The 18851-nt window shown below is 42.5% G+C and overlaps 1 long non-coding RNA gene across 1 annotated transcript in view; it reads left to right on the top strand.

The window, feature by feature from the left end:
• The first annotated feature begins 2966 nt into the window (after positions 1-2966).
• LOC309625161 overlaps positions 2967-18851 on the top strand; it is a 32939-nt gene continuing 17054 nt past the window's right edge. Inside the window, exon 1 of the long non-coding RNA XR_014242365.1 lies at positions 2967-4067. This is a non-coding gene — a long non-coding RNA (uncharacterized lncRNA). The remainder of the gene's footprint in view (positions 4068-18851) is intronic.

Below are 18851 nucleotides of genomic sequence, written 5' to 3'. Positions count from 1 at the left end.
AAGTGAATCCGTAAAGCATTAATTCCTGAACACAAGTGAAGCTGACATGTATTTTTCCCTTTTCTTAGCCTTGATGTTTTCCACAACAAAAAGTTTAAGAAAAAAGTTAATGGCAAATGACTTTTGATTCATAGGACTTTCTGATGTTATTCCACAAATATTATGACAGGAGAAATGAATGTAGATATTACATGTGTCCACTAATGGATGAATGGAGAAGAAAAACACGGTCCATCAATACAAGGGGATGCTATTCAGCCTAAAAAGGAAGGCAATTCTGACACAGGCTGCAGCAGGGATGAACCTTGAGGGCATTATGCTCAGTGATGTAAGCTAGACACAAAAAAACAAACAGTGCTTGATCCACTCATAAAAGGCCCCTAGAGCAGTCGGAAACATAGAGATATAAAGTAGGATGTTGAGTGCCAGAGGCTGAGGGGGGGACAATGGGGAGTGAGTGTTTAATGGGGACTGTTTCAATTTTGCAAGATGAAAAAGTTCTGGAGGATGATGGTGGTCAGGTTTGCACAACAGTGTGAATTACTTCTTGACCCTGAAATGTGCACTTAAAAATGGTTAAGATAGTACATTTTATGTTTTGTGTACCAGACCACAATTTTTAAAACTTTAAAAAAAACAACAGGACATAGTCCATGAATACCACAAGATGCACAACTTCACTAACAACAGAGGGATTAAAGCCATAAGAAAAATACTGTGCATACACCTACCAGAATGGCAGACATGAAAGACATAGTATCAAATATCAGCAGGATGTGGAGCAATGGAAAGCCTGGTACGCAACGGGGGGATGCAACCACTTCTGAAACAATCGGGCCTCAGATAGCGAAGTCCCTGCACAGAGACCCACAGTGCTCCTCCCAGGTGAACACAAACCCACCAGCCCTGCACCAGGACACACGGACATGGACTCGCAGCCACAGGAGCCAAACCTGAAAGAACCTGAAGGCCATCACAGGCGGATGCAGAAATGAACCATGCACGCTCCTATGAAGGAATATTCCACAGCAATGGAGTACATTTTGTTTAAAGGTAGTAAAACTATAAAAATTATATTTTTTAAAAAATCTATATTTACAAGATGAAAGAATCTATAATTCTGGCACCTAGGGATTGTCGAATGCTCCTAAAAATAGATTGCTGTGGAAATGTTTATTATAGGGAAATTGACATATTCTCTAGGAGGGACGGGGTGAATGGGCCTGCTACATTTTCTACATTGAAGACATATACAGGTTTTGATGCTACTTCTGTTAAATCAAGTGGGGCTTCATTGGATTTCTGCTACTGCGGAGATAATCAAATTCTGGGTAGGGGTCAGGAGAAAATTAGTCATAGGTGTTCTTGTGTAATAATTACTGTTGAACGTGTAAATGATCCATTTATCAGTAAGACTGAGAAGAGAATAACTGCTACATTACTTCATATGAGATGATTGTCTGTGCTATTGTTCCTAGAGCTCCAGTGAGTGAGTATTTTGAATGTGAAGTTCATCCAGATCTGAGGATGGAATAAATGGCTAGGTGTGATATGGCTAATAGAAATAATATGCCTACATTTATACTAATTAGTGGATAAGATATGGGAAGAGGAATTCATGTTGTGAGAGCCAGGGTTAAGGCTAGCATTGGGGCAATAATATATAAATTGATGATGTTGATGGACATAGTGGTTCTTTAATAAGTAAATTGAATGTCTCAGCAATGGGTTGTAATCATCCATGGGGGCTGATGATTTTTGGCCCTTTCTGGATTTGTATATAGCCTAGGATTTTCCATTTAGTTAATATGAGGAATGCTATGGTGAATTAAATTGGGTAATTTGTGAAAGAATGTTGATTATAAACATATTCTTAGGAAGATGACCTGAACCAGTGCAGAAAAAGTTTCAATTTTACATAATTACCGGGCTCTGCCAGCGTAACGAACCCTGTTCTACAGTAGGGTATGTATAAATTAATTGAATGTAGATTATATCATCATTTAGTTTGAAGACATTTTGTAAAGTAAGCCCTATTGCTCTTGTCCTTTCATACTGGAAGAAACCTGCAATAGACAGAAACCAACCAGGATGACTCCAGTCTGAACTCAGATCACGTGAGACTTTAATTGTTGAACAAACAGACAATTAATAGCAGTTATACCATTGAAATGTCGTGATCCAGCATCAAGGTCTTAAACCATATTGCCCATATGAACTCCACAATACAATTACACTGTTATCCCTAGTAAAACTTGTTCCATTGATCAGTGTTTTAGAAGAACAGTTGATAAAGCATTTTGACTAGCTGGCCTAAATTTTAATCACTCAGAAGTGGTTTTATTCTCCAAAAAATAAATGGCGCACGGGCTCAAGACACACCGGCTTCAGTAGTTGTGGCGTGCAGACTCAGTAGTTGTGACCCACTGGCTTAGTTGTTCCGTGGCACGTGAGATCTTCCCGGGCCGGGGATCGAACCGGGCCCCCTGCATTGGCAGGCGAATTCTTAATCACTGCGTCACCAGGGAAGTCCCAGAATCGAAGTCTCCCTTTTAATATACCTGAAGTCCAAAGAATCCATGGAAATTTGTTACAGAAAATAAGACAATAAAATATTGTAAGGACTATAACAGAAGCATATAGTACACAGTTCATATAGACACATCCCAAGCAGTTACAAAGTATATTAAAAGGGAGGCTGCAATTTTAAAAGAATAAGAAAAATTATACCCACAAACTCCCAATCTTTCCTGAAACGTTGCAATCTGAAACCCTATTGTAGGAAGCAGAAGATTCCAGGAGAAATTCTACAAATGAAGAACTCCAAACCCTTTGGTTGGATAAGGAATTCTGGAAGGAAGGTATCCTCACCCAAGGAGAGCAGGTTCCTATACTTCTATAACATCACATCCCTGTACAATTCCCTTTGATCTTGGTCCATGCAATCTCACTCCTCTTGACAGAAATCTATGGCCACATCCTGGAATGTCAGCAGTCCCTGAAATTAAAAGTACACATGCCATGTGGCCACGGGAAGAGTTCATAATGTGACCCAAGAAGAAAACAGCAAGTTAAGAGAACTGCTTTTAATTTAGAAGAGTGTCTTCAATTATCCACTAATATATATATATATATATATATATATATATATATATATATATATATATATATTTTTTTTTTTTTTTTTTTTTTTTTTTACAAAGTAACTTTCTCTACCTTATTTCTAACTACAAGAAAAGAGTATGGCATGTGACCACAAAACCAGTATAGAGACTATACTTGTCTGGAAAAGAAATGATAAAATGATGGTTTCAACACAGGCATATGCATTTTTGAGTGTTTTATTTATATCAAACTGGATAAAATGTGTGTATTTCTCATAGAGAAAAGACCTGTCGAGGTAGAAATGTACCTTTCAACTATTCATGAGTACACAAGTACACTGGGGAGATTGTAAAAGTGCAGATTGTGATTCAGTAGGTCTGGTGGGCCTGAGTTCTATTTTTTTAACAAGCTCATTTTTAACTAGTGATGCCACAGTCTCTGATTCATTAACCACAACTGTGAATATCAGAGACATAATTAGAAAGGTAAAAATTCATATTTAATTTTGAACTTAAAGTGTTTTATGGATTTTACACCTTTAATAGAATAGTGAGCACAGCAGCAACAATCATTTGTGAATATTTACTATAGACTGTGTACCTTTCTAACTTTTTTGTGTAGGATTCCAGGAAAAAAGCCCGGGCTGCGGCCACAGTGGGCGTGGCCCCCAGGCCGGGCCGCCCCTCCAGGACCCCCGACGGGGCCCTGCGCTCCTGGCGGCTCCCTCCCCCGCCGCCCCGCTCCCTCCCGGAAGGCCTCGGGGCAGAGCGGTCCCACCCACCGCGCGCTGAACAGAGCCCGCATTTCCTCCGAGCTGGAACTCCTGGCTCGGGCGGGGTCTCTTCCCTCCGCCTTCACGGAACTGCCCCGGAGCCCGAGGGGAGGGCGACCTCACTGAGGCTGCCGGCTCTGGAGGTGCCCCGGCGGCCGAAGCCGTGACAGTCGCGGGGACGGCGGGCCGGGTAAGTGGGCGCCGACCCTCCGCCTGGTCCGGTGCCCGGGCGGCAGCACAAGACCAGCTTCTGAGGGGCAGGGGTTCGCTGCCACCCGCCGCTGCTGTGCAGAAAGAGCGGCCTCCAGCGTCTGGTCCCCGGGAACTTCGGTCCCTCCTCCCGCCCCTGCCCTCGGCCTGGCTCGCGAGGCCTGGTGGGCGTGGGGAGGGGGTCGGCCTGAGCGTCCTGAGGGGAAACGGGGCAAGGGAGGCGCAGGGTCCGGCTGCAGCGTCAGCGCCCCTCCTCCCGACTGCGGGGAAAGCGGCTGAAAACTCCTCCCGAGGCGCGCAGGCCCCTTATTCAGCCGAGTCCCTCTGCGCTCCTTCCTCCCTGAGCTAAAGTACCGGGGGGAGGGGACAGGGCAGGGGACTGGTAATGGGGAACATCAAAAGGTGATTGTTAACTAAGGAAAACCAGCTCTCCCAAGGTGAGGAATGCGGCGCTTTTCTTTGCCTGGGCTCACTGAAATCCTTCCTTTGATATGCACCTCAGCTCTCTGGGGCCTGCATTCTGTATTTGCATATCCTGAGTGCCTCAGGGCCCGCCGGCTCACATTGGAGGGCTGCAAGTGCTGAAGACTGTGACATCCTTTGTTTACTGATAGGGCAAGAAATATTCCATTTCCCACCGGCTTGAGGGGCAGACAGTGAAAAAAAGTCAGAGAATCTCTCTCGGCCTGTACTTTGGTTTACATATAGATAATATTTATACTTAACTGTGCTAATAGAGGTTCTCAAGTCCAATCAACTTGTACTACTGCCCTCTATCAGTTTCATCAATATCATAAGATAAATGCTTATAGAATTGACTTATTCCATTTAAATAGGATAATGATTTTTAAAGGAAACATAATAGAAGTATAACAACAAAACCTTTACCACTAAAGGCTGGGTCTGGAACAACCTAAATAAATGTTCCATTGTTAAAATATTGAAAGATGTAGTCAATAGAAATATCAACAAAAATGACAAATAATAAGGGTAGCAGAATGTTGAAATGTTCTATCTTTAAAGTGGCAGAAAATCATTTATTAGTAGGCACTGGGGGCAGAAGATGCCTGATTTTATACCTTTGTCATATTTGTGCAGTTGTTTCAACAAGTAACTTAAAGACAAAATTTAAAAACAAGGAGGTTTGTGCCTGAGATCATGTTGATGTGAAACCAGGGATGGCCACCTTGTGCCAGGTGAGTTAAGTTTACCTGGCAGGTAGACCGCAGAGCTCCTGGGAAGCTAGGGTTGGCATTTTTCTGCTGGGTGCCCCTTAGGTTCTGTGACTTGACTGACTGTGAGTCATGTTTCGGGAAAGACCTGATCACAGGAAAAGGGTGGGAATAGAGTGCTTTGGGGAGCAGCTAACAACATTCATCACAGCTCACGGCCTGAATGACTTTTAAAGAAACAGGAAAACAAATGCTTCTTATGGAATCAGAGAATGTGAGGGCTGGACAATCCCAGAAAATGAGGAACACCCATCCCATTTTCCAGATGACGAAACAGAGGTCCAGCAAGGTGAAATCCCTCACCCAAGTTGCACCCTTCTCTCCTCCCCACTACTTAGTTCATGAAAGCAGGACTCTTCCTGTCTTGATCACTGCTGAACCCCAAAAAGGGCCAGGCATCTAGCAGCTGCTCCAAAAATTTGGGTTGACTGTAGGAACAATGCTATTTCTTTCTTTCTCACTCTTATTCAGGATTGTGCCAAGAACTCCCCAGGTTGCAATGTAATTCGATAAATGTAAATATGAATTGAGTTTTGCTGTGATGAGGACTTAGGCTTTGAAGGTAACAGACTTGGTTCAGATCTTGGTTCTGCCACTCCATAGCTGTTTGGCTTTGGGAAAATTACTAAACCTCTCTGAGACTATTTCCTCCTTTGTAAAGTGGGGATAAATCTATCTGAGCCAGCAGAGCACCTGCATGAGAGATGTGCACTAAATATTGGTCTTTCTCACTCTCCTACGCCATCTCTCTGTTCTTCCCAGAGAAGCTGTACAGAAGGATATAGTACCTTTTTAAAATAGTTAACTAATTAATTAATTAATTTGTTTTTGGCTGCGTTGGGTCTTCGTTGCTATGCACAGGCTTTCTCTAGTTGCGGCAAGCGGGGGCTACTCTTTGTTGCGGTGCGCGGGCTTCTCATTGCGGTGGCTTCTCTTGCTGCGTCTGTTGTGGAGCACCGGTTCTAGGCACGCGGGCTTCAGTAGTTGTGGTCTGCAGGCTCAGTAGTTGTGGCCCATGGGCTTAGCTGCTCCGCGGCTTGTGGGATCTTCCCTGACCAGGGCTTGAACCCATGTCCCCTGCCTTGGCAGGCAGATTCTTAACCACTGCGCCACCAGGGAAGTCCGATATAGTACTTTTTAAAGAGGGGTTTGAATTTATTTCAGATTGTGTACATTTTTCTTGTAGAAAAGATTATTCCACTATAGAAACATAAACACGCAAAACCACTCCAAATGCAGTATTCTATGGTTTAGATATTATCAGTCACATTTTATAAGTAATTGGGCAAATGCCAAAGCACTAGGTACTGGGGCGTAAGAAGACTCAAATCTGGGGTGACCCCACCCCAATTTCAAGAGCAGGGTGTGCTTTTCAAATCCATGTTTCATCTGGTCTTTGTTTCTCATCCATCCTCTGTGTCTGCCTTTCTCAAGAAGGCTCAGATCCTCGGCTTTCACACCCTGCCGGCTGGCTGTGCCCCAGCTCCCGGCCTGAAACCTCTGCGTGCCTGGGTGTGCCTGCTCCCCCTGTGCATCACCAGCTTTGCCAGGGAGCTGCTGTATCGTGCACTGCTTGCTGTACCCAGAGTACCTGGACCCTTCTGGTACATGAAGTGCACCCTCCTCACCATGTGTGCAGCCCATCCCCTTACCTTATATCCTGCCTGTAAGCCAGGCTTGGGGGTGACTACAGTGTGCATTCAGCTGTGTGAGGTGCTGGGATCAAAGTGAAGTTCCCAACTTTTGAAGTGGCAGGCTTGAGGGGCACACAGTGATTTAAAGTCGGGTCACCTGACTTAAAGGGGGGACTGATTGATTTAAAGCCAAGGCAGCTGACTTAAAGCCTGCGTCCCTCAGCTGCAGGACAAGACCAACTTTGGCGGTGCACGGGTTCGCTCCAAGCCAGCACTGCTGTTCAGGAAGAGATTCCAGTAGCGCCTTAGTGCAGGGGGACTTGGTCCGTTGTCTTGTCCCTGCCCTCAGAGGGGGGCCACCTGCTCTTCTGGAGAATCAGGGAGGGGGAAGTGCAGAGTCCCGGCTGGAGTTGCGGCACCGCTTGTCTGATGGCAGGGAAAGGGGGACAGGGCTGTGTGGTGTCCTGGGGCTGGACTCACCAGGTCGACTCAGCCTCTCAGCCTCCTAACCTCCCCCCACACACTCCACAAGAGTTTCCAATAATATGTAATTGCGCCTTAGGTTCTCGGTCTTCAAACTCATCCCCAGGCTCCCAGGTCCCTTGATTCAGCCAATTCCTCTGTGCTCTTTCTTCTATTAGATACAGTCCCAGAGGGAGGGGCTGGGGGATGGGACTGGAGGGATGCCGGCAGCACTGGCCTCAGCTGACTAAAGAGATCCGGGGCCTGCGCTATCACACATGTGCGAGGACCCTTAAGGCGGAATCGAGGGGGCCAGTTAGAGGCAGTCCTTGTTGCCTCAAGTGAGTATGGATCACCGTCGGGTGGGGAGCACGCTGACCCCTGAGAAGTACTGTTAGGAGGATGTGTTCCTCCCTCGGCTTCAAGGACGTGGGTGGGCTTCAGGGCTCCAGTTCCCCTCCAGGCCTCCAGGTCCGACTGCACCGCAGCGGCCTTGCAGACCCGCCTTCCTGTCCCAGAACTTGCCAGGCTCCAGGAAGAATCCTGACAGCAGAGATGGTGCCTGAGGGCTCCAGCTTGAAAAGTGCTGTCCCTGGGGACCCAACAGTGGAAGGAGGAAGGGTGAAGGGAGTGGGGGTTGGGGTCGGGAGGGGTGGCTGCCCTGGGAGACGTTGAGAGAGAAATAGCGCCCCCCACACCCCCTGCCCCTGCAACTGACCCATTGATGCCATAGGATCTCAGGGCCTTTTCGTCAGAGATGCCTCTGCTTCTTTACTCCTGTGTTCAAAACTATGCAAAACCAACTCTTCATCCTCTTGCTGCCTTGCCAGGACTTTTAAAGCACTGTTCTTTTGAAGCACTCGGTCCCTAAACTGCAGTTTGGAGCTGTCCCAGCTATTTAAAAGTGTTCTCCTTAAACTGAGACTAAATCCTACTCTTTTGGTAAAACGGCCTTCACTTCACTGGAGATCGTCTTTTCTGCCCATTCCTTCCTTCTACTGCCCTCTTAAGAACCCCTGTGCTCAAAGAGCTTGGTGATTTATTTTTTGCTTGATGTCAAAAAGAAACCTTCCCCATGCACCCCAAAAAGCTTTCCTGGAACATAGGTGTTTCACAACCATGACAGTGTTTTGCAGTTAGTATACACTGGGTAGAGTGCCTAGCAATCCCTCCAAGAGCCAGAGGTGAGCAGACCTTTACTTATTTGATTGGATGCCCTTCAAGTTTAGGAAGGTCCCATTCTTATGACCCAGCAGGTAAGACAGAGCTCTGGATGGCTGTGGCTGTGATTAGATAACTTCTGATGATTTTATTTCCCTTACTGAGCTGCTGCTTCTAGGTTAAATTCGTTTTATTACCTGTCCATTTTTAGAGAAAGGCTGACAAAGTCACTGTAATAGGTCAGGAGTCTGAACTCAGGGTTGGTCAAAGGTACTCACAGGGAGGAAGGTGGATAAAAATAGGTGGGTAAAATAGGAGGGTTGGCAAGTACAGCCAGGACACCCGTGTTCATCATGCATACTAATAAAGGCCAGAATCTCCTCATTTATCTCTGGTGGGAAGTTCTGACGGTTTCACAGGATCAAACTCAAATCATATTCAAACTAGGGGATTTCCCTGAGCATAAAAGGAAGTATCCGTCCCTAGCAGGAGTCGCTGCAGAGGAATAAAGACGTAGATGTAGAGAACGGACCTGAGGACACAGGGAGCGGGAAGGGTAAGCTGGGATGAAGTGAGAGAGTGGCGTGGACATATATACACTACCAAAGGTGAAATAGATAGCTATTGGGAAGCAGCTGCATATAGCACAGGGAGATCAGCTCAGTGCTTTGTGACCACCTAGAGGGGTGGGATAGGGAAGGTGGGAGGGAGACACAAGAGGGAGAGGATATGGGGATATATGTATACGAATAGTTGATTCACTTTGTTATACAGCAGAAGCTAACACAACAAGGTAAAGCAATTATACTCCAATAAAGATGTTAACAACAACAACAGCAAAAAACCCAAAATCTAAGTCAATCAAGCCAACGGAGACAATGTAAGTGTTTACAGTTCAAGAAATCCACAAGGGAATCCTTTATTCTGTAGGCAATGAATGGTCCATTCGAAAAGGAAAAAAACTTTCTAAAATGTTGTCTTTCCATTTATTGTTCAGAACATCATTTTTATACCTCTGCATTTCTTACTATTCAAAGCCAAGTCACGTGAGTTACAGGGAAGCAGCTGATGGATTTAAAGTTGGGTCACTTGATTTAAAAACCAGTGGCAGTTGATTGATTTAAATCCCGGTCATATGACATGAGGAGGGGGTGCTAAAAACTGCTTTTTCATCTCTGGCTCAGAATATCATATTTACCTTGGTTTTTCTTATGATTTAGAAAACTTGAGCTGTCTCTCCTTGGAATCATCAGGAGAAAAATAGAGTATTTCAGGTTCATTCTTGAAACCAACTTCTCACGGTTAAGGTGTATTGGCTAAAAGATCTTCCTTCTTCAAGAGATTCCAAACCTCTGTAAGACACTTCATTGTAATTGGAGAAAAAAGAAGAATGAATTCAGGCCAGCAGCTGCAGGAGGCCAAGGCAGCCCCCAGGACTAGGGAAGGAGGAGGAGGAAGGGCTGAGAGTTGCCATTAGAGCAGACAACCTCCAGAGGGCGCTGAAGCACCGGCAGAGCCCACCTGCCACTCCCAGTTTGGCACTCCAGGGTCAGATTTGGGTTTGGAGATGGGGTTGCTGTAACCCCAAGGAGGTGAGCAGAGAGGAGGAGTTGATTACCGGTCTCCTCTGACTCTCTGTCCCAAATTGCCTGGCTTCACAGGGGGGACAGGGTTTTGCTTTCAGCAAACTGATGGGGCACTTCCAGGCTGGTCGGGTTGCCCAGTGGCCCGACAGCCTGACAGGCTGACTGCGGTGTGACCGCCCTTTGTTTCTCCAGAATCTGTGCATCAGGAGGTGCATGGGTGCGGAAGCCCATCCACCGCCCCTCCCCCCAAGGGGGATGGCACCTTCCCTGGCTGTACCCTATGATCACCAGGTACTTGAAATGAATGCAAGTTTTTTGACTTCAAGGAAAAGCTCGCATAACCGTTTCTTCCTCATAATGTGTGGGATTTACTATAATGGAAGGACATTAGAAAGAACAGGTAGAAAACTCACCTGTTGGTCTCCATGTAGGAGTTTATTTTGCATGAATCCCTCCTACGTGAGTAGATAGCAGAGGTTTATTTTTGTTCCCGTGTGTGTAGTTGTGGCAGAGGATGTAGGTATGGTGATTTGAAGCCCTCAAAGAAATATTCTCAGATCTCTCAAGATTTCTCTTGATCGGAACCGAAAGAGACCTGGAAAAGGAGGAAAAGAAAAGGAGGAGGGAGAACGAATGACTGTTTCTCAGTAAATTCACCTTCCTGGTTGATTGTTCTGTCTTCTCATTTCTTTTAACTTCTGTGTATGTCTAATGGAATAATGTAGAAAGGCTGATTTTTATGCTTTAAAAGATATTACATCACAAAGAAACTAGAAGTGGCTAACGGAACTTATTCAAATCAATTTTGCATAGAGACTTTGATATTAAATTTGGATACTAAAATGGGTTTATCCCAATTTTCTCTTTCTTTTTGAGTGAATATTTGTAACATATTTTTGTAGATAATAATTTATCCTAGATATACAAAATTGTGAGAATGGGTACCATTTTTTTACCACTTAAATGATTTCTTTTAAATGAATCGATTGTACACTTTAAATGCCAATGTTGTGTCTTACGTGTTGTTTTTTAATTCCTTGATTTCCAAAACTTGTGTTTATTTAATTGATTTCTATCTAATAATCTGTGTCTCCCCTTTATTGTTTCTTACTTTATATTTTATTGATCTATAGTTAATTTACATTATTATATTAGTTTCAGAGGTACAGCATAGTGATTCATAAATGTTTAGGTTCTTCTCCATTTATAGTTATTATAAAAGAGTGGCTATATTCCCCATGCTATACAGTACATCACTGTAGATTGTTGATTTTATACATAGTGGATTGTACCTCAAAATCTCCTACCACTATTTTGCTCCTCCACCCTATCTCTCCCTGCTGGTAACCACTAGTCTGTTCTTTAATCTGTGAGTCTGTTTTTTTGTTGTTATTGTATTCAATTTTTTAGATGCCACGTGTAAGTGATAACATACCATGCTTGTTTTCTCTGCGGCTTATTTTACTAAGCATAATACCCTCGAAATCCATCCATGTTCTTGCAAATGGCAAAATTTCATTTTCTGCTGAAGTCATCATAAAAAATCTTTTTTATCCACTAAGCTATTGATGAACACTTAGTTTGACTCTATATCTTGGCTATGGCAAATAACACTGTTATGAACATTGGTGTGCAGTTATTTTTTTTTGAAATAGTGTTTTTGTTTTCTTCTGATATACCCAACAGTGAAATTGCTGGATATTATGGTAGTTCTATTTTTAGTTTTTTGTGGAACCTCCATTCTGCTTTCCACAGTAGCTGCACTACTTCACATTCACATCAAGAGTGTACAAGAGTTTCCCTTTCTCCACATCCTCACTAACCTTTGTTATTTGTGATCTTTTGGATGACAGCCATTCTGACAAGACTGAGGTGATATATCTCATAGTTTTGATTTGCATATTACTGCCGATTAGCTATGTTTAGCATCTTTGTGAGTTCTGGCTGTCTATATGTAGTTTTTCCTTGGAAAAAATGTCTATTTAGGGCTTCTCATTTTTTTAAAAAAGATTTTGGGTGTTTTTTTTTGATATTGAGTTGTATGTGCTGTTTCTGTAGTTTAGGTATGAACCCTTGCTTGGTCATCTTTTTTGATGTTAACCTCTTATCACGTGCAAATATTGTCTCTCCCTCAGCAGGTTGTCTTTTCATTTTGTCTTTGGTTTCCTTTGCTGTGCAAAATCTTTTAAGTTTAGTGAAGTCCCATTTGTTTATTTTTGCTTTTGTTTCATTTGCCTTAGTAGACTGAACCTAAAACTGTTGCTATCATTTATGTTGAAGAATGTTCTATATTTTCCTCTAGGGGTTTTATGGTTTCTGGTCCTACATTTAGGTCTTTATTCAGTTTTGCATTTATTTTATATATGGTGTGCTAAAATAATCTAATTTTATTCTTTTCCATGTAGCTGACCAGTTTTCCCAGTACCACTTATTGAAGAGACAGTTTTTTCTCCATATTGCCTGCTTTGTCATAAATCAATTAAATATAAGTGTGTGGGCTTACTTCTGGGATCTCTATTCTATTCCAGTGATCTTTGTGTCTGTTTTTGCTCTGGTACCTTTCTCTTTGATTACTGTCGCTTTGCAGTATAGTCTGAAGTCAAGGTGCGTGATGCCTCCAGCTGTGTTCTTTCTCAAGATTGTTTGGCTATTTGGGGTCTTTGTGTTTCTATACAAATTTTAAAATTACTTTTTCAAGTTCTGTGAAAATGCTTTCGTATTCTGATAGGGATTGCATTAAATCTGTAGATTGTCTTTGGTAGTATGGTTATTTTAACAGTATTAATTCTTCCAGTCGATGCACATGCTATATTTTTCCATCTTTTTGTGTTGTCTTCAACTTCTTTCACCAATGGCTGATAGATTTCTGAGCACATGTCTTTTACCTGCTTAGGTGTGTTTATTCCTAGGTATCTTATTCTTTTTGATGTCATTGCATATGGTATAGTTTTCTTAATTTTTCTTTCTGAGAGATTTGAGTTTTGTTTTTTCTTCTTTTTCTAATTCCTTCAGGTGTAATGTTAGGTTGTTTATTTGATATTTTTCTTGATTCCTAAGAATAAGCTTGCATCACTATAACTTCCCCCTGTGAACTGTGTTGGCTGTGTCCCATAGATTTTGGATCATTGTGTGTTCATTTTCATTTGTCTTGGGTATTTTTAGAATCCCTCTTTAATTTCTTCAGTGTTCCTTTCTTCCCCTTTTATTCCCTTCATCTGTGATGTGAGGACTATCTTTAATATTATGTTTGGATTTCTTTCAGTTTTGTTTATTTGTGTGTGTGTGTGTGTGTGTGTGTGTGTGTGTGTGTGTGATTATTTAAGTTGCTGAGCTCTTAATTTCACATGGACACTAACAACCCTGCATTGTTACTCTGCTCCCCCACAGTTACTTAATTTGACCTTATATTTTACATCTACTTGTTTTGTGTGTCCCTTAACTTCTTATTGTGAATATAGATGATTTTATTACTGTTTTTTTTTCATCCTTCCTATTAGCTGTGTCCATGGTTGATTTACTACCTTTGTTGAATATTTGCCTTAACCAATGAGGTTTTTCCTTTAGTAAGTTTCCTTTCCTAATTTTTATGTTTCAATCGTGACCTTTTCTTTTTCACTTAGAAAAGCCCCTTTAAGATTTCTCATAAAGCTGGTTTGGCGATGCTGAGCTCTTTTAGTTTTGCTTCTCTGTAAAACTTTAGATCTCACCATCAAATCTGAAGGAGAGCCTTGCTGGGTAGAGTATTTTTGCTTATAGGTTTTTCCCTTTCATGACTTTAAATATACCATGCCACTCCCTTCTGGCATGCAGAGGTTATCCTGAAAAGTCAGCAGATAACTTTATGCAATTTCCCATGTTTGTAACTTGTTGCTTTTCCTTTGCTCCTTTTAATAGTGTCTTTTTATCTTTATTTTTTTTTTCCATTTTAATTACAATGAGTCTTGGTGTGGTCCTCTTTGGGTTGATCCTGTTTTGGCCTTACTGTGTTTACTGGACTTGGATGTCTGTTTTCTTTCCCAGGTTAGGGAAGTTTTCAACTCTTATGTCTTCAGGTATGTTCTACACTGCTTTGTCTTTCCTTTTTGCTTCTGGGACCAGTATAATGCAAATATTAGTACACTTGATGTTGTTTCACAAGTCTGTTCAACTTTCCTCATTTCATTTTAATCTATTGTTTTACCGTTCATCTTCAGTGATTGCCAGTACTCTGTCCTTCAGTTTTCTGATTCATTCCTCTGTATCATTTAGTCTACAGTAGTTTCCTTTAATGTATTTTTCATTTCAGTTATTGTATTCCTCATCTCTGTTTTGTTGTTCTTTAATGGTCTAACTCTTTTTAAAAAAAATTCTAACTTCTTGCTCTGGTCGTCCATTCTTCTCCTGAGTTCTTTGATCATCTTTACAGTCATTACCTTGAACCCTTTGTTGAGGAGATTGGCTATCTCCACTTCACTTAGATCTTCTTCTGAATTCTTATCTTGGTCCTTCATTTGGATCGTGTTTCTGTGTCACCTCATTTTTCTTAACTTCCTGTTTTTATTGCTATGTGTGTAGTAGGTTCGTTACATTTCCTGACCTTGGGGAAGTGGCCTTTCGTAGGAGCTGTCCTATGGGTCCCAGCAGCCCCCTCTCCCCTGGTCACTAGAGCTATATATTCTAGGTGTACCCCCTATGTGGGCTGCTTGGGCTCTTCTGCTGTGGTGGGCTGACTACTGTGGGTAGTCTGGTAGGCTTGGCTGCCCCCAGACTGCTTGTTTGCCAGGCTCTGCCTTGTATGGAGGCTGTCTGTGCTGCTTGGTGAGACTAAATCATAAGGCAGCTGGCTGCACAACTCTGGGGGACACCAAATCTGGTGCTGGTTCACTTATGGGTAGAATTGCAGTCCAGGTGATATCAGGGCTAGTGCCCAGTCACTGGTTCTGGGGCTATGCTGGCTACTGGCAGGAAGAGACAGGTTCTGCGTTCTGGCTGCAGGGCCCAGGAGCCACAGAGTTGGTGTTGGATCACTGTTCCTGACACAGCTCTCTGCAGGGCCGGGGGTATCCCTAATCTTGTGTTGGCATTCTGATGGGCAGGGTCAGGACCCAGCTGAGTCCATGGCTGCTTCTGGCCTGCAATTAAGTGGCCTGGTTACACAGGCTGCTGGGCTGTGGTATTCCTGGAGCTGGTGTGTGCCTGTTGGTGTATGAGGCTGATCCCACTGCTAAAGCAGGTTTGCTGTCCCTGTGCAGTTACCACCTGCCGATGGTGAGGCTGACTCCAAGGCCAGAGCAGGCTCACTTGTCAGAGGGGCCAGGGACTCTGGGGCTGGTGCTGTCCACTGAGGTGTGGAGGCTGGTCCTGGGGCTTTTGGTGGCTGGACCCATGTCCAGGGGCAGCTGTGCACTGAGAGGATCTGAAGGCAGCCTGTTTGCTGGTGGATGGGGCTATGCCCGTGCTCAGTTAGTTGCTTGGCCTGCAGCATCCTAGTACTTGTGTCTGTAGTCTGGTGGAAATGGGTGGGGCTCGGTCCTGAGGCTGATAAGCTACAGGGAGGATTCTGAAATTATGCTTGCTGGTACCAGCGTCCACGAGGTAGAAGGAGCTCCCCCGAATGGCTGCTGCCAGTGTCTCTGTCCCTGAGGCTGTGCTGTAGTTGCCTCTTGCCTCTCTGGGAGACTCTCCAAGATCAGGAGGTAGGTGTGACCCGGGATCCTTTCGAATGACTGCTTCTGTTCTGATTCTCAGATCATGTGGGATTTTGTGAGCATCTTTTAAGAGTGGAATCTCTATTTCCCACATCCCTCTGGCTCTCTGGAAAATAAGCACTACTGGTCTTCAAAGCCCAACTTTCTAGGAGCTCTTCTTTCCACAACAGGATCCCTGGGCTTGGGAGCCTGATGTTGGCTTCATACCCCTTGCTACCTGGGAGCACCTCTGAAATTGTAATTATTCTCCCATTTGTGGGCCACCCACTTGGTGGTATGGGTCTTGACTCTATTGAGATTTTGCCCTTCCTTTCTGTCTTGTCGAGGTGCCTTCCTTATATCTTTAGCTGTAAAACATCTTTTATGGTAGGTCCCGGCCTTTTTCATCAATTGCTGTTCTGTAAACAGTTGTGACTTTGGTGTGCCCATGAGAGGCATCAAGCTCTGGGTCTTTGAATGCTACCATGTTGGACAATCTCTCTACTTCATTCCTAAATCATATTATTTAAGTTTTCTTAGTATCTTATTTGATTAGCGACAGTTTGAAATTTATTATCACTCATGTTTACTTCGCCTGTTTAAAAAAATTGAATAGTGCATTCATTCAGTTTGAAATGAAGGTAGTGACCTGCGAATTTCCATACCTCAAAAATCAAGGATAGGACAAAAGCCTTTTCTACTTGTGTTACCCTCAAACTCTGCACCCCACCCCAGCCTGGGGATTAACCTCTTGCACCCATGCTCACCTTCTGTTTTCGGACCGTTAACCATCATTGCATCTGTATGTGTGTTGACAAAGTGAACTCTAGTCTTTGCAGTTTTTGTGTTTTGTTTCTTGGTTTAGGGAACAGTCCTACTATGAATGTACATTTACTGCTCTACTGAAGTTCATATATAAACCTGTCAAGCACATTACCAGAATTGGAATTGCTTGTATATACACTTTGATAAATTTTAGAGACAATGGTAGAACAGAAGTAAATTGTATTTCAAATGCCACAATATTCTCACACCATGAAAACCCTTCCCTTTTTAATATATTTGTGTGTAGTTTATCTTTATGCCCATACTATATTTCCCAGAGATGGGTAAGTGTTATGTTTCTTGCTGGCACATTTACCGTATTGTTCAAAGTCAGGCGTTTAGTGGTTTTAGCATGATCCTATTTCCATGAACTCGCAAATACAAGATCTTCTCTCACACTGTCTTTTACTCCCTGCTGTTTTATATTGCCCTCCTAATTCTCAGTCCTGGTCTTTCTTTATGTTCTTCATCAACCTGGATAGGTTATACTATTTTCTCCCTTATTCAAGACCAATAGAATAGAATAGAATACAACACCCAGAAATAAACCCTGATATATGGCCAAATGATTTTTGACAAGTTGACAAGACTTTTCAAAGTAGAAAGGATAGTATTTTCAACACATGGTGCTGAGAAGTCTTGTGAGCAACATGCAAAAGAAGGAAGATGGACCCTTACCTAACATCATATGCAAAAATTAATGAAAACGTATCAAGAAACTAAATATAAGACCTAATAATATAAAAAGTCTTAGAAGAAGATAGAGGACAAGAGCTTCATGATATTGGATTTGGCAGTGTTTTCCTCCATATGAAACGAAGGAACAACAAACGTACAGCTAACAAAAAAATAAACAATTTTCAGTACATAAGTTAAAAAAAAATGTGTATCAAAGAAATGTAAACAGAATAAAATGGCAACCCACAAGATGGGAGAAAATATTTCAGAGCCATCTATCTGACAAAAGATTTCTATTCAGAATATACAGAGAACTCCTACAACTGAACAAAAAGCAAACACCCTGATTCAAAAATGGATAAAAGACTTGAATAGATGGTTCTTCACAAAGATGTACAAATGACTAAGCACTTGAATAGATGCTCCATATCACTAAATGCATGTTTATATATTTGTGTGCATGCATATGCACACAAGCACACACACACATACCCAACAGAAAACAACTATTGGTGAGGATGTGAGGGAGTTGGAACCATTGTGCTATGTCAGAGGGAATGCAGAATGATACAGCTGCTTTGCAAAAGAGTATGGCAATTTTTCAGATATTGAAAAATAGACTTACTACATGATCCAGGAATTTTACTGTGAGGTATACCCAAAGGTATTGAAATCAGGGTCTTAAAGAAATATTTGTACTCCAGTGTTTAGAGCAGTAATAATCACAGTAGCTAAAATATGAAAGCAACCTAAGTGTTCATCCACTAGTTCCTGGATAAGCAAAGTGTGGTATACCCATATAATACAATATTATTCAGTGTTAAAAAGGAAAAGATCTAGGAATATGCTACAACATGGATGAATCTTGAGGAAACTTAGCTACGAAAAATGCCATTTTTGTGACTTTTAGTGAGTCATAACAATACAACTACTTATTTCAATTATATGGGGGTATTTAGTGTAGTCAAAACCATAGAAATTGGGAGGGTAATGACGCTTTTCAGGTGGTTATGGAACAAAACGGAAAGTTATATTTAAAGGATATAGAGTTACAGTTTTAAAACGTAGAAAAGAATTAGAAAGATAAATGGTGCTGTTGATCGCCCGATAATATGAATGCATTTAATATCACTGAACGGTGCACTTTATAATAACTAACATGTTATATTTTATGTTATTTGATTTTACCAACATACAAAATTGGGAAAGAATGTAATATCAGGAAAGGGAGTGGACCTGGGATAGAGCAGAGAGTAATCAGAAGGGTGAGGCACTGCATAGGTTGAAGAAGAAGAGCTGAGAGTCTTCATTGGCCAGAAGAGACTTTATAAAAGAGAAAAAAAAAATTACTCTGAGGGTGTATTAGATAGATATCTGTGGGTGTGCTGCTATCTCCCATGGGTTATCTTAAAGAGTCTTTAATAAAGTCCATAAGGCTTGCTGAGGCTTTTTTAAAAACTGGATTCCCTAGGAGATAATTAGAGGGTGGTACTTAAGTCTATGTCTAGGTTGACAGATTT

This window comes from Balaenoptera borealis, assembly GCF_965194805.1.
Source record: "Balaenoptera borealis genome assembly, chromosome: 3".
Lineage (NCBI taxonomy): Eukaryota > Metazoa > Chordata > Mammalia > Artiodactyla > Balaenopteridae > Balaenoptera > Balaenoptera borealis.
Note: the sequence above shows the minus strand (reverse complement) of the source record. Positions and strands in the feature narration are given on the sequence as shown.